The sequence below is a fragment of the Eubalaena glacialis genome, chromosome 3, assembly GCF_028564815.1.
Source record: "Eubalaena glacialis isolate mEubGla1 chromosome 3, mEubGla1.1.hap2.+ XY, whole genome shotgun sequence".
In the NCBI taxonomy this organism is placed as follows: domain Eukaryota; kingdom Metazoa; phylum Chordata; class Mammalia; order Artiodactyla; family Balaenidae; genus Eubalaena; species Eubalaena glacialis.
The window spans coordinates 116,247,348-116,263,463 of record NC_083718.1 but is presented as its reverse complement, the minus strand read 5'-3'; the positions used below and the strand labels follow the sequence as shown (position 1 = coordinate 116,263,463).

The window sequence follows — 16,116 nt, the reverse complement described above, 5'->3', positions numbered from 1 at the left end:
TGCCCGTTTCTCCCCTTCCTCCTTCTCCTCCGCCCCCACCCCCGCCGCGCGGCCAACGCCTCCGCCTCCTGCCTCCGCCCAGTCCCCTCCTCCTCCCCCAGCGAACTTAGTCAGCGGTTCGCGCCGCCGCGCACCGATTGGCCGGCGGAACGCGCCGCGTCACAATGGAGCCGGTTGGAGGCGGTGAGCCTGGCAGCGCTGGGGCTTCCCGCTGAGCCCGCAGCAGCCGGCAGCAAGGAAGTGCGGGCGCGGGGCCGCCGCCGGCGCGCCCGGAGCGGCGCGGGGCGCACCCCGTGAGGAGCGCCGGATCCCGGGGCCGGAGGCACGCAGGTAGGTCGGGTCGGGACGCCCCTGGTCACCGAGGAGGAGCCGAGCCGACCCAGGTGGTGGGGGCGGAGGACCGGGTGAGGGGACGCAGCAGGTGCGGTTACCTGTCCGCGCCTCACCTGCGAGCCGGGCCTGCGGGCAGGTGGCTGGGCTAGAGAGATGAGGCGCGGTTTTGCCACTCCCTCGTCTCTAGGAGAAGGGGAGTGATACCCCCGAGGGACTTCTGGGTGCTGGGATCATTCGGGGCAGGAGGAGTGGGCGGCGCGACGAGGCGGTCGCATGTCTCCCCCAGCAGTCACGGCGCCGCACCTGAGTGTGAGTCCTCGGGGTGGTGCGGGAACCGGGTTCTGGTTTCCTGGGCTGGAGTCTCGCCCTCCCTAGATGAGCAGACCTCTCCGGAGGGCGTCCGCCCTTGGGTCGCTCTCCTTTGCCGCCTGCCCTGGCGCTGTTTGTTGGCAAACATTTTCTACTCGTGGGAAATCTACAATTGTTCGCCTGCGATTTAATGGTGGTGTTGGCATTCGTTTGTTTGAGGGAGAAGGGAGCAACCTATACCCATTTCGAGAGAGAAGCTAAGAGTTTCCCCTTACTGGGCTGCCGTTGAGCAGGTGCTGAGAGGTCAGAAGGCGGGGAGGCTGGGTGTTGGCTTGTCACTCTGTGTCCTCACCTGACTTCCCAAAGTCCATAGGTTGCCTTTAGTCAGACGACATTTGTGGAAGACTTCTTTGTGGTCAGAAAGACTCCCTCTCAGCAGCCCTCTTCCCACCTCCCCAGAAAAAAGGATAAACCTGATTTAAAAACGAAAACCTGCCCGTGAACTTCCTTGAATAAATTCGCCTTGCCAAAAACTTTTTTTTAAGTCCGTAAAAAGATATCGGTATGAAGATTTTAAATTGCAAATAGTTAACCAACTTAATATAGGCAAAGTGTACACTGCTTTCTAAGAGGAAATGAAATGGTATGTGTCTTTATCAGACTGTTAGGTCTCCTAAAACCTAAGGGTCAGGTTGTAGTACACAGAAGCAATCAAACTGCAGTATAATTGTTTAAAAATTCCAGTACCCTCCACGTGCTGAGGTTCCACCTCCTGAGAACTGAAAATGCTCTTTGACTTGTGAGTGCCAAGGTGACTTTCTTTTGCCCCTGGCTTCCCTAGTCAACAGCTTCACCCTTGAAGGAATATAAAATGACAGCCAATCCCACAAGTGAGTGGGCCCCTAACATGTCAGACGTTACTCTTAGCTCAGGTAATGAGGGAGACAGTGTTGTTGCTGAGTGTACAGTTGAGTCATGATACCTACTATCCATCTACTACATGTTAGAATTAAATTTACTATTCTTTGAAACGTTCTTTTTTTCTTAAATTGGAAAAGTGTTCCAACATGTCCAGCCTAACAGGAAGATTCTCACATTGGGAGTGATTTCATTTGACTAGTTAAGATTTGCTTTTTAAAAACCATTCCCCTCCCCATTGCTGTTTCATTCCTCCGAATCGAATCCTCAGAATGAAAGCACCAACGTTCATTAAAATGAAAAGGACCCTAATCAATATCTCTGGAAAAGGGTACCAGGTCTTTCAAGTTTTGTTTGTTTTTTTTTAAATATAATTTATTTTTTAGAGCAGGTTTAGGTCCACAGCAAAATTGAGAGTAACTGCAGAGAGTTCCCATGTACCCCCTGCTGCCATTCATGCATAGCCTCCCCCATTATCAACATCCCCCACCAGAGTCAGTACACTTGATACAATAGATAAACCTACATTGAGACATCATTATCACCCAAAGACCATAGTTTAGATTAGGGTTCACTCTTGGTGTCGTACATTCTATGGGTTTGGCCAAATATATAAGAACATGGATCCACCATTATAATATCAGAGTATGATCCTATATCATATTATCACTGCCCTAAAACTCCTCTGTGATATTCCTATTCATCCCTCCTGCCCCCCCAACCCCTGGCAACCACTGATATTTTCACTGTGTCCACAGTTTTCCCTTTTCCAAAATGTCTTATAGTTGGAATCAGTCTGTAGCCTTTTCAGATTGGCTTCTTGCACTTAGTATTATGCATGTAAGTTTCCTCCATGTCTTTTCATGGCTTGATAATTTTTCTTTTTAGTACTGAATAATATTCTGTTATCCCTCCACATTTTTTTTAGGCTGTGTGGGTATTTTCCTGCAGTGGTTTGAAATTTGTGATTTTTTTTTGTTTTCTGGAGTTGAAGGTTGGAAATAATATGTAGAAGATTCTTGCTTGAGCCAAAATTTTTATTTATAAAAAAGTTTTTGTAATTTTAAAATCCTTTTTGATGGTATCCAAGTATTTTTATGTTCCTTTTTGATTTTTTACTGCCCATAAAAAATAGCCTATTTAATATCTGATGTTCATTTAGTGTTTCTCAAGTTGAATTTCCAAATTTCATTTTTGCTTCTCTTTCCAGCATCCTTCTAGCTTACACTGATATTATCAGAAACAAATGTATGCTGAATCTGTCGTGTTGCTCCAGACTCGGTGGCATGGTTTTCATTGCCTCCTATATAGCATGTCCCTCGCTGCTTTCCTGACGCAGGGAGTATTGCTTGCTCTGCAAACAGTACAGACCTGCGACCACTCATAGGAATTTGGGAGGCCCAATTATAGTATAGAATTTCTTTAACCAATTGTAAAATACATTCTAATTTCTGTCATGTCTGTTTTCATATTGTTGCCTTTTCTTTCATTGCTATTGCCCACTTGCATTTTATTTCCTATCTATACTTTCTAAACTTCCTACACACCTTTATTATGACTGAGGTTTTTTTCTCGTGTTTAAAATAATGTCTTTGGCAGACATAACAACTTATTTTTCCTTTTCTGGATCATTAAGAGTGATCTTAAATAAAATTAGGCCTAACTCCAATCACTGTATCTCTCTGCTAAGTTCTTTTCAGTGCTGTTCATTTAGAAATTGAACAAAGGGTAATAATAAACTCCCTGTTCTATGACTTCCTCTTATTTAGGATTCTACTCAATTGCAACACAATTTAAATTCACCTCTGCAATGCTGTTGTGAATCCATGTAAAGGAAATGAATAAAAATGAGTTGTCAGAGCTTCAACCTTGACCTTTACTTTTGCCTTTTTGGTCTTGATACGGGTCATGTGATTCTGCTTGATATGGGTCATATGATTCTGCTTGTTTCTTTCCAGACTGTGTATCTTTGAACTTCATCTCCTGCTTCTTCAATTTCAGGATTCCTTGTAATTCTTTGTTGTTTGTTTCATCCTGTGGCCATTTTCAGGGCTCTATTCTACAATGCCCACTCCTCGGTCAACAGCATCTTTCAGAGACATTATCAGCTACACAGCTTCTATTTCTCTTCTCTTTCCAGCTCCATGCAGGTGACTGAGATCTTCCTCTGCCCATCTCTGATGGAGACTAAATTTTTTACTGTCGAGTAGCATATTCCCTTTGATTGTCTCAGGTATGCAGATTTGAAAGCATATTCAAACCTTCCTTCTTTTCTTCTTTCAAATATTTTTCAGCATTTTTACACTTCCCCCTCAAATCTATTGCAGATTATAATCAGGAGTTCTTCAGGCTTCTGCCTAAGAGCGTGAACTGTGCAGACTGATGAGCCTGGGTTTGAACCCTACACTATCACTTTGGATGAGTTGCTGGATTAGTTAAGATTAGCTGTCAGTTACAGAGACCTCAAAGAAAAATTGCTTAAACAAAGTGATGTTTGTTTCTCTTTCACATTAAAAAAAAAGCTTATAGAGAGACAATCCAGAGCTGATATTATGATTTTACAAATCCTCTGAGACCTAGGCTGGTTCCACCTTTTAGAACTACCAAACATCAAATTAGGCCCTCAATCTCATGGTCCTAAGTGGAGCTTCAGCCATCACATCCAGGTTCCAAGTGTAGAAGGGAGGACGAACGGAACGGAAGAAGATGGGAAAAAGCAAGAGCCCAGGGTCTCTTAAGGAAATTTCCTGGAGGCTGTCATACATTTCTTGTTATATCTCATTGACAAGACTTTAGCAATATGGCCTTATCTAGCTGGAATAGAGACTGGGGAATATTGTCCTTACTGTAGACAAGCTTATGCCCAGCTCAAACGTGGGATTTTCGCATCCTTAGTAAGATGGGGGAAAGGAACATTGGAGTAGTCGAACACCACTGTTATACTATACCTTTTTTTTCTTGACTATTGTTATCCATCTCACAGGATTCTTAGGATTAAAAGAAATCTTAACATGAAAGCATCTAATCCAGTATCCAGTATCTGGCATAAAACAAGCTTTCAGTAAATGTTAGTTCATATTCCTCCTTATTCCTTTTTCACGAATTGTCTCATTTCTCTGCTACCACATCGTTGGCATCCAAATCCTATTTTAAATACTGGCCCCAATTGATGGTACTAGACTGTAGTCTTGTACCTTATCATGGGAGGGAGCAACGCATTATTACTCAATGTCACACCTATTTCTTAGCTTATAGTGTGGCTTAGATTTAAGATATAGCTCTTGGAATCAAATAGATCTAGATATGAATCCTGGCTCTCCCACTTACTCAGTATGCCTCTTGCATCCTCAATTTCCTAATCTGTAACCTGGGGGTAAGATTCAGATATGAGGAGTAAATGAAAAAAATGTATGTAGAGTACCTAACAAGCTGTGCCTGATGAAGTAAGTGGTAGCTTTTCTTTTTTAATTTGGCCTAATCTAGATGAACCTTTTTGAAAATGAACTCTTATTCCATTAAAAAAAAGTTTTAAAATTGGACACCTCCATACATATCCAAATGAGTGTTGTTAAATTGTTAGTCAGACTTTTTGAGAATTGTCCCCAAAATCAGTTTAAACCTAGCAAAGTCTTTCCTGTATGTGTATATATATATTTTATAAAAACCAGAATAGCTCAGCCTTCACCTTTTCCAGCCTTGATTTGAATGATTTTTTGCCACATCCACTCTCAGAAGCAGAAACATTCCACCAATGAGTGTATTTCATAGTATTTTTTTTCAGCAGCTATTTGTTAAGCACCTACTGTGTGCCAGACACTGTGCCAGGTTCTAGGGGCACAACAGTAAGCAAAAATGCACGTGGTCCATACCACCATGGAGGTTACTGGTTACTGGGGGAGACAGGAGAATCAATCACTGCAAATACATGAAAAATTGCTACTACCAACGTTATTAGGAAGGAGACGTACAGGTGCTGTGAAAGTATGTGCAAGCGTCTTATGGTTGGAGGTTGTATGGTGACTTTAGGAACAAAAAATTGGCCAGGGAGTGGGAGCAAAGAGATGTTGTGGAAGTGTGGCTTGAAATGAGCTTGGACACGAGATGAGCCTGCCTTAAGCAGGGATCAGAGTGTGCCACAGGCTTCCAGCGCCATTCCAAAGAAGCCGTAATGTTTGGAGTCATCTGTAAGTGTTCATAATATATAACTTCTCCATGTGATGCTCTGAAAGGGGTCACCTAATTCAGGAACAATTTAATTCTTTTATAATTTATTCATGCTATATTGACAAACTTTACATTCAGCTGCTTTTTCCTTTTGGATACACCAAGCAGATGCATCTGAGAAAACTGGCTGTAAAGTAGGATCTTTTCAGAGAGGGTCAGAGGGTTGATCTGCATCACCCTTAGCGAGGGGAATTTGAAGCCATTTGGCTGAATGGGGGCACATGAAGGAATGTTGGCAGAATAGGTAGACCACAAAGCAGCAGTGGAAGATGACCACAGGAGGGGAGGCGTAGGCAGTGTGTTCCAGAGAGCTGGCTGGACTGCCGTGCTTGGGATGGCGCATCTCAGAGCCAGCAGGCAGTCCAACATCCAATCTCTCCAAGGCTTTCAGGCTCTCATTGACAGGACCCAGCTTGGCACCTTGGCAGTGGGGTACCATTTCTCCTTATCCTGTCCAGCTGAGCTAATGGGGCATCCTTTCGGGAAAATGTTGCCTCTCTAGTCCCTTTGAGGGCCTTGGAGGGTGGCTGGGAGGCTCTGTCCTGTGTAACATGTGAGGACCTGACGGAGCCTTGGGGGCAGAGCCGCCTGCCATTGGACTGCAGGTTGTTTCTTGCTCTGAGCAGATGAATTTAAGATGAATTCTGTTCATCTGAAGATTTTAAAGTTCATCTCTCTAGGCAAAACTAAGTGAGTTTGTTCCTGGCCCTATTTCAATGCCGAAATAGGCAACTGAGCCATGACTTGTCTTCGAAAAGTGTGAGTCATGATGCAGTTTCTAGATGCACAATGCTGTGCTTGGTGGGCAGGTTCCCAGAGTATTTATGCTCTGCTAGCACTGCCCTAAGGGGGCGCAAGGCTTTCACCTCCACCCTCCCAGGAATGCCTTTGGAGCTGCGGCTTCCTCTGGCTCACCACTTGCCCGGTATTTGGAATTCCTACCTCCGGGGCTTCTCAGCTGCTGCTCTCTGCCTGGACCGCTCTTCTCTTATGAATCTGCATAGCTGCTTCCTTCTCAAGGGAAGGTCAGCTCCAGTGACCTCAGATATAGTTTCCCTGATCACCTCAGATAAAGTACCCTTGCCTTTCTCCGTCGTAGTCTTTCAGACTTTGGTTTATTGTTTGCTGGCTTGTTTATCTTCTGTTTCCCTCCCCGCCCACACCAGAATATAACTTATGTGAAAGCATGGATCTTTTCTCCCTTGTATATCTGCCCTTAAGCCTGGTATGTAGTGGACTCCCCAGACTGCTACATGTGGTTTTGGGCAAAAAAAAAAAAATTACCCCTTTGAACTTAAAATGGGGATGATATCACCAGTGCTACCTGCCTTATGGAACAGTAAGGGCCTGGAGTTAGTGTACCAAAGATACTTTTTCCCCCACCAAAACTTGCTAATCATCTTTAGATTCCATATTTTTGCAAATAGCAATACCATTTACCCAATTACATAACCCTAAAATGTGTAGAACTCATTCTGGGCTTCTCTTTGCTTTGTTCCCCCCTTAACTGCTCCTTAAATGATGGTGACCAGTTTGTCCAGAGGCCACATCCTTAAGGTACCTCCCATCAGTGCCCTTCCTTTACAGTCTCTTGACTGCCTCGAGTCTTTTCCAGAACTGCTGCTAATTGCCTCCAAATGGTAGTTCAGTTTGTAGTCTTTCTTCCCCCCACCAAATTGGTTGTCCACACAACAGGAAAATAATCATTGTGAAAGGCAAATTTCATACCACGACTACCTGGTTTAATAATCCTTTAATGACTTGCTTTGCCAAAGGATCGATTCCAAATGCCTTGGAGAGCCATATAATAACAGTCTTCCTCTGTCTGCTTCTACAACTCTCCAGCTTCACCTCTCACTGCCCCCCGCTCCCCTCCCGTCATTTCTAAATCACCAACGCGTGCACCATGGACACAGCGCGCACAGTCACACCCCCATGCACCAGCCATCCTAAACTGTCTGCAGTGCAGGGAGGAAGGTACAAGGTAGCCAGATGCCTTCACTCCATGGCTTTTTTTTTCCTTTTCTCTATCTGTGTTCATATCCCCTTGTCAAACACCTGCCCATCTTTTCAAGAGTCAGTTCAAGCATACCTATTGTGAAAGACCATTCCAGACCCTTCCCTCTGCCTGCCACTCATAAGAGCTCCTGAATCCCTTCCCTGTGTTGCCTCTGATGCTTGTGCATCTGTTATATTCCCTCTGCCAGAGAATGCCTCTGCCTCCTCCTAGGTGCTCCTTCATGATAAAGATTATTTTGTTCATCTCCCAAGTGAGCTTCCTGAGCCAGGCATTATACTTGGCATGTAAACTGATATGTGGGAAAGAATTAGGCAGTAAAATTCAGTATACTTATTATCTAGTCCAGGGCTTTGTTTCAATAATGTACTTTTGACTGGTATTTGGAAATTTGAAAGATTTCCTTGAAGGTTAGAAGGAGGAAGAAGAGTTATTGTATATATGCTGTTAATAGTTATCAGTTGAATGACCAAAATATTTTGTTAATGAGCTAGTGTTTACTGAACGTTTACTGTGTTTAGAGTTCTGGATTTGGCCATTTGCAGGGGATGCTTGACTCAGCTTTTGGACTTTACTGAAATAATTCTGGCTCTTTCTATTAGAAGTCAAAATTCATTTAGATGGTCAACCCATTTAGATGGTCAGCACAGGTTCTTGGCTTACAGACAGTTTAGGATCTCCAAGGGTGCTTTCAATTCCAGGCTTTGGAGACTAAACTTGGGCACAGAGTACAGCAAGATAGAAGCAACTTTTTTTTTTTTTTTTTTAATCTGGCTGCGTGGGGTCTTAGTTGTGACATGCGGGCTCTAGTTCCCTGACCAGAGATTGAATCCGGGCCCCCTTCATTGGGAGCGTGGAGTCTTAACTGCTGGACTACCAGGGAAGTCCTTACAGGCAGTTTAGAATAAAGTATCTGGTAATGTTTTTTGTCCAGTACCCCCTAAAAGGATTTTGAAACACTATGTCCTCTCCTCATACATTTTAAAAGTTAAGATCTAAATTTTTTTATAGTTGTAAAAAATGGCACTTCTGATATTATAAATATTGATTTAAAAAAACACTCTTTTTAATGTACCCAGTGGAAGCTAAAATTAATTTAAATACCACAGTGATTTCATATCTACCATGTCATCCGTTTAAAAAACACACAAACAAGCTGGTCTAGACAAGCTGGGAATTTTTACGTAGTTGTTTCCCTTGTGGAACTCATTTCATTCTTCTTCTATATAACGTAATCCCCATTTAACAGTCTTATGTTTGAAAATCTTTCATTGATTACCTTATCATACTCTTGTGACGCACATATATACACACTATATTTTTTTAAGTTCTTGTGACAATAAGCCTCTAAATGTTAAACAGAATTTCATTTGGATTGAGTTTTTATGATTTTGACTAATATACCATTGACCAGAACAAGTATATTAGAATTTTGATGAATAATTATTAAGCATAGGTAAAATTTTATGGAAAATAAATTCTCAGTGAGATGCCTGGGGCTTAAAAAGAGTTTATTTATGCATAAGTAAAACTTATTGCTAAAATAAGATAGGCTTCATAATCAAGGCTTCTTTTTAAATGTAAATGTTAAAACACCTTACCACATAAATAAGTGTATGGGAATGAAGGCAGTATAATTCCACTCTATTTTTTAAACTCCTGAGGTGTATGACAAAAGTTACCTAGCGATTGATCACAAAAATGATTTTCCATGTTCTGTTGTCCAACAACTTGATTGGGTCTCCCTCCAGTGTTGTTTGAAGCAAAGAAATGGATACTTTCCCCAACTCCCAAAAGGGTTTCTCAGTCTTGAAAGTCAACCACTTTCTTAACATCTATAACCCTACAGGTATTTCAAATGACCCTCAGCTTGGAGCCCTGGAGATTTTTACTCCCCAAGGCAATGCACCATAAGCAAACTCCTGAGAAATGAGATGTTTACCTTTCTTGTGGAACGTGGGGAGAGGATGACTGTGAAAAGGGAAAAAAGGGAGATGGCCAGAAGGAACCAGCTGGACATCAGGTGTTCTGAAGCACATACTTTTAGAGGAGGGTTAATTGGTGATCTGGAAGTAGATTCTACCAGAGCACTCCTCCTTCCAAAAACAAAAAGCCCCAAACCCCTTACCCCACTTTGAAGATCAACTGGTTTGGGTGCTAAAGAAAACTTTTCAGTCAAATTTGCTATCAACTCTAAGGAAAAAGGGCCCAATAGGCCAATTTAAAGATTTCTTCGTGGTGGACAAGAACATTCAAAAGGGAAAGAACATGGTTAGAGCTTATCACTCTTTTTTTTTTTTTTTTTTTTTTAATAAATTTATTTATTTATTTATTTTTGGCTGTGTTGGGTCTTCGTTTCTGTGCGAGGGCTTTCTCTAATTGCGGCGAGCGGGGGCCACTCTTCATTGCGGTGCGCGGGCCTCTCACTGTCGCGGCCTCTCCCGTTGCGGAGCACAGGCTCCAGACGCGCAGGCTCAGTAGTTGTGGCTCACGGGCTTAGTTGCTCCGCGGCATGTGGGATCTTCCCAGACCAGGGCTCGAACCCGTGTCCCCTGCATTGGCAGGCAGATTCTCAACCACTGCGCCACCAGGGAAGCCCTATCACTCTTTTAAAAAGACTTGATGGAAGCTAATTTGATACCAAAGTGATAGAATCACCATTATCCATTTTAGGAATGTGCACTCAAACTCTCCTAGAATATTTAGAAATAATACATAGATTTTATACACATTGTTAGACTATATACAAATAGAATGTTGGTAAGGATCACCAGGTGCTTGACTGACAGTCACCTAGGTCAGTGGGTGACTGATTTCTAAGGACAAGTCTTAATCCCATTGGAAAAAAGTTTTCTGCAGTGTTTTGTCAGCAATGCTAATTTCTTTCCAAGAGGAGGTTGTGAATTACATGCAAAAAGGTTTGGTCCCAGGCTAGGTTTGGGACATTTTTTTCTTTACAGAGTAATGCATTCTGAAGGGAGAGGAGTTGAGCCTGGCTGTCATTCCCATTGATTAGTAAGTCTTTATTGGGTCCTCCTGGATCCTGGATGCTCTTGACACCCTGTATGTAAGGACACTGTACAGATGTCCCCTGTGCTCTTGCCTTCTCCCAGCAGCTTGTAGCAAATCTCTCCTGAAACACTTTACAGGGACCCCCCACCACATTACTTACTCTATTATACATTTGTACATCACTTCTAACATACTGAAGCATTTATATGCACATTTATTCTCCTGATGACCTGTGGGAGATGGGGCGAGTGTTATTCCCAGGATACAAATGTGGATACTGAGTTTATAAGGGGATTGTGGCTTGTCTCAGCAGACTCTACAAGTTAGTTGTAGATCTGGTACCTGATGAAACAACTTTTGCTACAGTATATTGCCTGCCTCCTTTTCCCAGATGTGTTATTTTATAGAAGGCTCTAAAAATTGAAAAGCTTGCCTTAATGTGATCATATGAAGATTAAGTAAGACAGATATGCTCACAAAATGCTTAGTAGAGTACATTGCTCTTAGCAGGCCCCCAGATTTTTTAAAAAGAAAAAAATGTATTTGAATTTTGGGTCTGCCGTGCTTCATTTTATGGATTAAGAAAAAATTTATTCAGTATTTTTTGAGCACTTAATATTTGCCAGGCACTGAGAATAAATCCAACAATGAAGAAAACAGCATGGAGCGTACATCCTAGAGGAGGGAAGATAGACGATAAGCAAATCCGACATATAATATCATGTACTGAGTGCTCTGATGAACAATGAAGCAGGGTACAGGGCTAGAGAGTGGTTGGCGGCTGGTAGTGGTTGGTGACACAGCGTGGTCAGGGAGAGCGTCCCTTGGGTGAGGACTTTTGAGAAGACCTGAGTATTACACTCACCTGAGTCTGAGCTCAAAGCCTTGTTTATTTGGGTAAGTTGATTCAAGTCATGGTATTCTAGAGTTGTGTGGAAGAGATCTTACAGAGTATCGATTTTTAACCTTTTTTATATTATAGGTATCCTTGAGGGTCTTTCCCAGAATACTACACACATATGCATAACATTTTAACATGCCTTGAAATCCTCCTTAGAACACCTCAAGTTCATATCCCTGTTCCATCTCAGTTTTTCTTTTTACTGATAAGACATTAAGGTTGAAAAAGGCAAAGTAAAAATCATCCAGTGTCACAGCTAGTTAGCGGCTGAGTCAAGGACCTAAGATTCCCATAAAGTTGTCCATTGCTTTTTCTGCTAAACTCTCTAAGTTGCTAGTGTTAAACTCTCTCAATTTGGTCCATAAAGCATCTCTTGTTTTTTTAATATCTACACCATTTTTATTTACGTAGAAAACCTCCCCAAGTAGCTTATGTGGCCAGTGTGGCTCCTTGTTCTACTTCCTGACCAGTGACAATATAAATAATATCCCAAGCATTCCAAATGTCCTAGAAAATTATGAACAAGGAGGACTCAGGCTGGCAGTAGAAAAGGAAAAAACAAACAAAAACCAAAATGGAGACCTTGGAGTGTGAAGATGTTCTTACAGACAGCAGAGGGCCTGGAGGTGGGAAAGGCCTTGTCCCAGTTTTGATGGGGACAGGGACTCCCTAGGGTGAAACAACAGTCACCCTCACCACTCCACCCAGTGATTTCCTCTGGGGACATTTTATACAAAAACTTGGAAGATAAACTTGTCACTTTCAGGAAAATATTCATTGTATCAACTTATCTTCCCAGCCACACTTCCTTAACAGATGTCTCAACTTTTAGTACAACAAAATAACCAAAAATTTTAAGTAGTAATCATCCACACTGTGGAACTAATGTGTAATTTCCAAAATTGGTTGCTGTGTAAAGGTTTTGATTTGCACGCAAGATTTTCTTTCTTTTTTTTTTTTTTAACATCTTTATTGGAGTATAATTGCTTTACAATGGTGTATTAGTTTCTGCTTTATAACAAAGTGAATCAGTTATACATATACATATGTTCCCTTATCTCTTCCCTCTTGCATCTCCCTCCCTCCCACCCTCCCTATCCCACCCCTCTAGGTGGTCACAAAGCACCGAGCTGATCTCCCTGTGCTATGCGGTTGCTTCCCACTAGCTATTTTACGTTCACACAAGAGTTTCTAATAAAATATACCTGGCTTTAAAACCTCCAAAAGTTAGCCACTCTACCTCCTACAAGCACTGATATTTATTGAATTTTTAGGCTGCTTTCTGTTGTTGCAAAGAAAACCTACTTTTTCCATTAGAAGTGCCCTGTAGTGTTGTGTTGATAGAAGAATTCTAGCCTTTTCTCTCTTAACCAGTGAAAGGCCCTTTCTTCCATATTCCCCATCCCCACCCCCATTTCTAGGTATTTCTAGCCTACTTTTCCATCTGTGTGCCTTGTTGCTATGGTGATGGGCACTGTAGAAATAGAGAACAAAGCAGATATAATAAGCATCTCCAACATGGTTCACAATGCTAAAAAGGGATCTAGGTTTTTTCAGGCATGGCTGGTTCTTTATTGGTGATAGAACTGGACCAACCCAACTGGGAGGGGGCACTGGGGTTATGAGCTGATTCACGCTCTACTTTTCCCATTGTTCTACACTTCACCAGACCTTTCTTTACCCATAATCATGAAGGTGAGCAAAGAGCATTAGGAGCCTGTGGAGGGGATGTAGTACAGAAATTAATGCCACAGAGTCACCCCACTGCAAAAGACAAATCTACTGAAGCATATTACATGGGAGGAATCTTGGGCTGGTTTTACGGTTTACCAGTTGTTAATCCTATTGCTTGAGTTAGTATTGTTCACCTTAACCTTTCAGTAGAGGAGATTTGCCAGCTTAGGTTTTCCTCCCTTCAAAGTATTTAGTCAGTATTAGACTTTTTAAAAAAATTAACTAAAAATCTGTCTTGATTACTGATAGCTTGCAGTATTTGCTCCCATCCATTGAATTTTTAAAAATAAGTGGTTAAACCAATGTGCACTTATTTTGTGCTTGTTTTAGAATTACAATTAAATATTCTCTCTATGTTATGGAAATTAGTGTTTTCCATAAGATCTGGGAGAAGGTGGCCACAGGTAGTTTTTAACCTTCCCACATGTATGTTCATTCTTTCATATATTACATCTTCAAGTATCAGGTTCTTAGACACCCATAATGAAATACCCAAAGATTAAATAAAATATTCCAATTAACCAATTCCAATTTCCAGACACTTATTTTTAAAGTGAATATTATGTTTTATAATCACTTATAAAACACTTTTGTATCACTTATGTTTTATGTTTGTGTTTTATGTAGAGGGAAAATAGTTTTTAGCACAATGTTTTAATATGTAAAGTCATGGGATGTGAATCAAATTTTTGGAGCTAAAGAAGGTGAACATTCTATGTGTCTGTTGCATTGTGGCATGAGGGCCTGAAGTTCTTTTTGGCTTTAAATTCTTGTTTCTTTGGCCATGTGGCTCCTTTCTTTTTGCCTGATGAAATAGTACTTTGCCAGTTTTATCTGCCATAATGTCTCTTACACTGATGTGAAAATATGCTTGGAATCAATCTCACACTTTGAGTTTTTTAAGTATATACCCGATGTAGCCCTCCCTGCCAAAGTCAGCTATTCCCCTTTGTGTCATGAATGGAAGAATGAGAGCACTGGAGACTAGAGTGGGAGTTGGAACTCCCAGTGCTGACTCTGGCTCAGCCTCTGCCTGGGGTGGCCTTAGAGATACATTTTTAACCCCATAAACAGCACTCAGCTTCATCAGGAGGAGCCCAGGAGCCACAAGGAAGGTTTTGAAGCAGAAGGTAACATCAGATTTGTTTTGGGAAGTGATGCTGGCTGTTATGTGGAGGATGTGTTGGAGATGTGAGAGATCATGTTGGAAGACCCAGTAGGGCAGTGGGGATGGAGCAGAGGAGGCTCATGTGAAAAAAACTTGAGGAAGAGGTCATAGGAGTACATATTCTCATTTTCTTTCATCACAAGCATCCCATGGTAATTACGTAAGTCCAACCATGCTTACTGAAGTTTTACTAGTTTTACTATAATTTCTAACTTTTCAGTTTTTTGTAGAAGGAAGGGACTAAGTTCCTTCTGATTATTTATGGAGTCCCCCAAATCCTCAAATTTCAGGTTACCAGTGAATGTACTTATATTAGCACAACTTTAAAAATCATAGCTTTGCTATAGGCTGAGTATGTCCCCCGCAAAATTCGTATGTTAAAACCTAACCCTTAAGGTGACGGTATTGGGGGGGGGAGGGTGTCTTTGGGAGGTAATTAAGTCATGGGGGTAGAGCCTTCAAGAATAGGATTAGTGCCCTTATGAAACAGACTCCGAGAGCTCCCTTGCCCTTCCAACCATGTGTGGACACAACGAGAAGAGGTCCTTCTGTGAACCAGCAAGTGAGCTCTCACCAGACACTGAATCTTCTGGCACCTTGGTATTGGACCTCTCAGCCTCTAGAACTGTGAGAAATAAATGTTGTTGATTAAGCCACCCAGTCTATGGGAGTTGTGATAGCAGCCCGAATGGATTAAGACAGCTTCTAGGGCTTCCCTGGTGGCGCAGTGGTTGAGAATCTGCCTGCCAATGCAGGGAACACGGGTTCGAGCCCTGGTCTGGGAAGATCCCACATGCCGCGGAGCAACTAGGCCCGTGAGCCACAACTACTGAGCCTGCGCGTCTGGAGCCTGTGCTCCGCAACAAGAGAGGCCGCGACAGTGAGGCCCGCGCACCGCGGTGAAGAGTGGCCCCCACTTGCCACAACTAGAGAAAGCCCTTGCACAGAAACGAAGACCCAACACAGCCAAAAATAATAAATAAATAAATTAATTAATTAAAAAAAAAGAAAGATGCTGTGAAGATTAATTTTAGAAAAAAAAAAAAAGACAGCTTCTAAACATGAGTGTCTTACTAGAAAAGAGAGAAGACTTGGGAGAAGTAGTGTGTGTTCTGTGGGAAGAATAGTGACTCTTTTTGCGCAGGAGAAGTCTGTGGAAAGCAGGTAATCACTGCACACAGGACAGTTCCTTGTTTCCCAGAAGGCTTGAAAACTGGGGGCACGTTGGGTAGGTTTTATGGGGGGAGCAGGGCTTGTATTTGCCAGGAGTTTCCCCCTTCATGGGCAATTGTGTTCTGATGCCTCCTGGGCGAAAGGAGTATCCGTTGCATTTGATGTTATCATCAACGTGAAGGGAGAAAGGCCAGGTAGAACTATTTCTATTTTTACGATTAAGCTGGCGTTCTGAGAGACTGTGTAGCTTAGCTCCCAAATAAGGTAGATGTTAGTCAGGATAAGAGTTCACTCTCCTCAGTCGCTTTGCTGACTTCTCCTACTACA

At 42.3% G+C, this 16,116-nt stretch overlaps 1 protein-coding gene across 4 annotated transcripts in view; it reads left to right on the top strand.

Moving 5' to 3' along the window:
• The first annotated feature begins 206 nt into the window (after window positions 1-206).
• The window catches only part of LRRC8B (leucine rich repeat containing 8 VRAC subunit B), a 91,192-nt gene continuing 75,282 nt past the window's right edge, over window positions 207-16,116 (top strand). For all 4 annotated transcript variants that reach the window (XM_061186342.1, XM_061186345.1, XM_061186344.1 and 1 more), the window contains exon 1: window positions 207-330. The gene's annotated coding sequence lies outside the window, so the exon portion shown is untranslated. The remainder of the gene's footprint in view (window positions 331-16,116) is intronic.